The following is a 6,000-nucleotide window of genomic DNA, read 5'->3' as shown; positions in this document are numbered from 1 at the left end:
GAGAGGCGTCACCGCCTCCCCGTCCCCGCAGCCCCCCCTTCAGCGCCAGGTGTGCGCGTGCCCGCCCGCCCACCACAGCGCCTGCGCGGGACGCGGCGCGGCCGTTGTGCCGTCCTGCCCTCAATCCCGCCCCAATCCCCACCTCAAACGCCCGTCGCCGCGGTCTTCTCCTCAGAGGAAGACCCTGCGATAGCCAGGGCTCTGGGGCACGGCGACAGCAAAACAGCTCGTGGGGTGCATATCCCCGAAAAGCGGCTGTCCCGCAGAAAAAAAAACCCGCATCTTTTTTTTTCCAGCGCTTCTGTCAGGAAATGGGTTTGTCCTGTTCTGACCCCATCCTGGTGCATTCCCATTGCAGGGAGCGGTTGCCTCCTCCTGAGGAGGTTTGGTTATGCTGGTACGCCTGGAGGAATACCAGCAACAAACTAATGGTTCATACCGACTACTGGGTGGGGCTGGTAGCATCACCGTGATGGTTAGCAATTCCCATCATGAAATCCCATCTTCAGTCACCTTTATTAGCACCGGACAGCTATTGTGCTGAAAGTAAAGCACCCAAAGTTCAAACCTCAGGTTATGCTTCAAAACTGACTGCTGTCATCCCTTTTATCAGGACAGAGGAAAAGGTGATTTGTGTCTTCAAAGCATCTCTTCTTACAAGAGATGTTTCCTCACAGAGCTCTGTGGAAAAACCTACGGAGCGTGCCGCTGGTGCTCGTGGGGTTTGCCAGTGCCATCCTGCAGCGGTTTCACGCTTGCAGAGCAGGTCGCAGCCCCAGGCCGTGGGAGCAGAGCTGGACCTGCAGTTCCAGTTCCCTGCTGCCCTGCTCTGTGCCAAGTCTGAGCGTACCCAGGCTGAGCAGGGAACCCGTCCTTCCAGTCCTCTCACTGCTCCCAGCAACGTGAGCGGGGAGCTCCTGCTGTGACGTGTGGTGGGACAAGAACTGGGTCAGGGAAGTTGGCAGGCACAAAGGGCCTGGAGAAAGACAGGTTCTCCAGGGCGATGTGAAGGAGTTGGGCTGGTGAGGGGAAGCCGGGTCCGCCTGCAGGGAGAGATAAAGGAGAGCTCATGCACGAGAGTCTGGAACCAGCCTGCTGAGAGAGGACTCAGAAACAGAATAGGAACAGGAGAAAAACGGGAATGAAGACCATCTGGAAAACTGTCACATCTACTGGCAGCAAGTGTCTGAGATGCACTGGGAGCATTCCTCACCCTCTTACAGTGCTGGACTCCATGCACGAGAGCCAAGCTATTTCTTTCCACGTTTAGAGCAAATTTCCACATCGCTGATGGCCTACATAGATACCAGTATAACACAGGATTACATTGCTGTGTTGTTGTTTTGTTTTGTTTTTAAGGTTATCTCTACATGAGAGAGAAACAGACATGGAAAACTACATTAAAGCAACATTAGTTAGGCTGCAAAGTAAAACACTCCCAAGTTATGAAATACCAGAATAAAGGTTGCCAGAGCAAACATATAGGCCTGGCTCTGATGCTGAACCAAGGTCAAGGAACAAAAGTAAAAGCCTAAATAACTTAATTTCCTATAAAAATTAGAAGTAGGTATTTTATGTACCTTGCAGGGGACTGCAGGAAAAGCAAGCAGTGCACTGTGGCTCAGGTGGGTGCTACTCCAGAATAGCGCTGCAGCCTCAGGACTGCAAATGGAGGCTTCACTGCAGTGCACTAGTTGTGCAACCTGCGAGGCCTTGTGCTTGGTTTGACATTTTGAAGTCTTATTTGCAGAAGCGAAGAGCCCTTACAGATAGAACTGCGGTAAATGAGAATTTATCCAACTTCGACTAAATTAGATGCTTTGCCACGTTGTATTTTCTGACAAAATCAGGCCATGAGTATTTCTAATTGGATAGCTAAAATTAAAAGATATTTTTTACTGTTCCATCTGTATGCCTAGATTCTTCATCTGTAAAATATGGGTAATACCAGTTCTCGCAACAGTGTTGAGAAAATGAATTAGAGTTTGTGAAGCACTTGGATACCATAGTGATGAGTACCATGCAAAAGCCCAGGAGGAAATGAATAAATCTGTCTTCAGAACAATATTTGAATAGTGTGCAGTAAATAAAGCATGGGCCACATAGTGAACAGCACGGAGAAAATAAAATTATTACTTAGTGAGCACAGTCTATTCTGCACAATGAGCGAGGCTGGGAACCTGTCGAAAGAACAGCATGTGATCTAATTACAATTAAATAGTGCATCATAATGCAAATTCACAAAAGGCGACAAATTACAGTTGCATAGGCCACCTTAACGTTGGCATTTCTTAACTTTGAAACTCTTGAATTTAAGAAAAAACACCTTTAGGCTGCAGGTGTCTAATATATACGCATAAACAACTCCCTTCCTCTGTAACAGGTGAAGAAAGTTTTTTACCTCATCCGCCTCAGCCACTTCTAAACTGTAGAATGGAAAATGTATTTCTCCTCTTAGAGATATCTAAGCCTTATAGCTAAGATTTAATGCTGTCACTCAAATGTTGACACTGCACATGTGTATGATCAACAGAGACAGAGAGTACTCTCTAGAGGAAGACCTTAATTTCAGTGATTACATTTCTTTCTTTTGCTTGAGGTGCTTCTTATTTCAAGCCAGGCTACTGTTTTTTGGTGCAGAAGCAAGGTTACAGAACAAAGACAGTTTCACTGACCTTTTGTGACTCCCTGAGGCTAGCACTGAACCTTTCTGACTCCCACTGAGATCTGGAAGCACTCTCGAGCTGCTGCAAGTTGCATTGGGTTAGCTGTTACCAACAAGGAGAGCAACAAAATTAAAATTCAGAGGTTCAGTTGCACTCTTTGTTACATCCACTTCTCTGATCATAACCTCTCTATTGCTTAGCAGGACTTGAGTTAGCACACAACTCTGATCCTTATTAAGAGAATTTCCCATTACTGGACATCCTCAAGCAGCTAGTTAAGGTAATTTTGGGGTAAGAAGGAACTGCAGCATAAATAAAGACCTGGCTCATTAAGTTTAAGACTTACATGTGTGAGATACTCACCTTAAGATTAATCTGCTGTGCTGCCTCCCTTGGGTAGGAGATACAACCACAGGCTTCTGGCAAGCAGTTTGATTGTGCCTGCATAGGTCTCCATGCTGATCACTGCAGAGCCTAGCGTGATAGGCTCTCTTTCATTGTTCAGTAGGGACTAGATTTTTTTTTTTCTATTTTTCATATTTATTGCTCACAGATGTGGCTTTGCAAGCTGCTCTGAGGTTAGAAGTCATCCTCCTGACGTTGCAGAGCAAATTCTGGGTTAGCAGGCTCTTTGCCAGAAAGCCTCTAACCCCAGCACGTATTTACGTCGTTCCTGATGTCAACAGCTAGATAATTCCAGCTCCTCATTGGAGGCAGGGGGGTCACAAGTGGAGGCAAACCTTCCAGTCACCACAGTCAGTTTCCCAGTAGTTTGGAAGGAAGAGTGAACTCCTTCACTTGACTTGGTGTTTAACGGAGTCCAAAAGGGGAGCAGAGCAGCTGGTGTGAAATGCTTTTAATGGCTTGCTTTGCTGAGGAGTTGTTGAGGTCTAATCCTATGTTTGTTTACTCAGGGATTTCAGGTGCAGATAGAAGGAAACCAAGAATCCAAAATGCAGGGCTTACCAAATCCAATCCACACTTTAAAGAATAATTTCTTGGTTATCAGAACTGCATAATGATGTGGGATGTGGCTGACTGGGCATTCAGAGGCAGAGAAATGCAGGTAACGCCACAGGCAAAGCCTAGTGTTCAGTGCAGTCAAGGGGGGTTCTGGCATCTGCTTAACCAGAACAAGATTTCATCTCTGGAAGCCTGTCATGGGATTACACTGTGCCAGAGGCATTCACCACATTATCAGTTACACACAGTTTGGTACATTTCTCTCTGTTTTGGTGGCTGTCATGTGGTCTTTTTCTTCAAGCGAGATTTTTAATGGAGCCACGCTGCTAACTGAGCCTCCATTTTTCTTCCCCCTTGGCTTTGCCCTTGCTTTTCCAGTGTCCCACTTCTCACTGAGGTGCTGTATTGCATTTTTGGACTGAAAGACCCTTTCTATGCCCAAAAAGAGAAGAGACAGACAGTCCATGCCCTCTCATGTGAACAGGATCAGCATCCTCTGCAGCTTAGAAACCACATAAGCCAGGCAAGCATTCCAGGTGGTGTTTATCCCAAAGCACTTCCAACAATCCCACAAGAATGTTAATTACTGACACCAACAATCTTGTTCTCATTCATATAATGGCAGTGCCTAAAGGTCTTACCTGAGGTTGGTCCTATTGTATTAGGCACTGTACAGTCACACAGTAAAAGCAAGTCCTTTCCTCAGAGAAGGCAGAAGGGAAAATGGACCAAAGAAAGGTGCTATCAATAAGTGCAACTCCTGTAAGTCTCTAGTGCTGCTGGAGGCCACTCACAGATGGCTTTTATCTCACACTACTACTTTACATATTTAAAACCAAAGAGATATATGTATATATAATGGTTCCAGGAGCCCCTGTTGCAAATACTGACTAAAGTACTCCCTTTTTAAATTGCAGAAACTGAAGTCAAAGAAGTTCCAGAAACTTGTGGCAGCGTTGTAAATATGAACAAAATTACCTCAGTCTGCTAATTTAAGAGTTCAGAAACAACGGCACGCATCATTAGTAAGATGTAGTGAAGACAGGGACGATGACCTGCAGAAACAGGAAAGAATACTGACATCAGATTATAGATGTGGACTAGACAGAGTCCTCTTGGCTGTTGAGAGCAACTGATTTGTTCATACACTTCTCAGGTATCCCTTTCAAGTCAGAGTTTTAGGTCTGCTTCGTGCTACTGGAATGCTACTCTGAATTGCATCACCCTTCCCAACACTGTGAAGGAATTTCTATAAAATGTAATGGGTTTTTCACAGAAGAGATCCTGGATTTATTTATTTTTCCTGGAGGACTTGGAGGCCAAGAAAGGCAGGGAGCTGTGCTACCACGCATGCTGCCGCTGCAAAAGTCCCAAGGAGAGCATGGTTATGGAGCTCATAGAGGAGAGTAGGAAGTCTCCTTGCAGAGGGTAGTAGCAGTGATACAGCCCTGATTTGCTAAGGAGAGAAACAAGCTTCTGTTCCCAGCAGCTTCTAGTTTGAAAGCAGAGCTACGCCTTGAATCATTCTGCATAAATTTTATTGTAAAATCATTTCTAACCTCTTGCAAATTTTGAGAATCTCCAAAAGCAGCACAAGTTTGCCAGCGTTTCTTCCTGGTTTTCAGAAGTTCAGCTCCTCACCCCATCGGTGCTCTCCAACTCTCTCTAGCATGCAGGACTGAGCAATTTGAAGAAGGGACAGTTTCAAAAACAAGAATGCATTTCACACAGAGGAACGGTACCACACTGACAGCTCTAGCAGATAAAACGTGGGCAGCCTTCAAATAGGTAAAGTGTTTGACTCGCTAAGGCTGTCAATCTGGCACTTTTCACACACAATAATTTTACTTTCTTTTTTTTGCTTAAACATCCCTTCGGGGCAACAGCTCTGGAAAAACACCACCATTCTGCCACTTCTCCGTGCTCCTCCCAGGAGACCGGTGATGAAAGCCGGGAGAGCAAACCATGCAACTCTGATGGGATATGAAATGTGGGTGATCGTACCATGAACCGCTGCATCTCCCTGACAGTCACACTGCACATTAAGCACATCAGGATCTATACGTCTGCTGTCTCAATGTGGTTTTATCACATATTTTTATTTCCTTAGCACCTGAATGGCAGCTTTAGAAATCAAATTACAGTCTGAGTGCTACAGGCTGCAGCCCCCTGACTGAGCCACTAAATCAGACTAATTGAAACAACAAATACGCCCAAATAGCAGTTCCTTAGGAAAACGTTGCCCGTACAACACACTGCTTTTACTTCTAACTTAACTTGACTGGACTTATTGACTAGCTGGTATTTCTGCTACTGCATTTGAAGTCTATCGATTCTTAGAAATATGAAATGAGTTTCAAAGAGGTCAGAA

At 45.3% G+C, this 6,000-nt stretch overlaps 1 long non-coding RNA gene across 1 annotated transcript in view; it reads right to left on the bottom strand.

The window, feature by feature from the left end:
- The window catches only part of LOC110403604, a 98,970-nt gene continuing 93,316 nt past the window's right edge, over positions 347–6,000 (bottom strand). Inside the window, exons 18-21 of the long non-coding RNA XR_002441754.1 lie at positions 5,189–5,307; positions 4,608–4,684; positions 2,676–2,768; positions 347–1,043 (exon numbers count right to left, since the gene is read on the bottom strand). This is a non-coding gene — a long non-coding RNA (uncharacterized LOC110403604). The remainder of the gene's footprint in view (positions 1,044–2,675; positions 2,769–4,607; positions 4,685–5,188; positions 5,308–6,000) is intronic.

Source organism: Numida meleagris, chromosome 9 (assembly GCF_002078875.1).
Source record: "Numida meleagris isolate 19003 breed g44 Domestic line chromosome 9, NumMel1.0, whole genome shotgun sequence".
Taxonomy (NCBI): domain Eukaryota; kingdom Metazoa; phylum Chordata; class Aves; order Galliformes; family Numididae; genus Numida; species Numida meleagris.
Note: the sequence above shows the minus strand (reverse complement) of the source record. Positions and strands in the feature narration are given on the sequence as shown.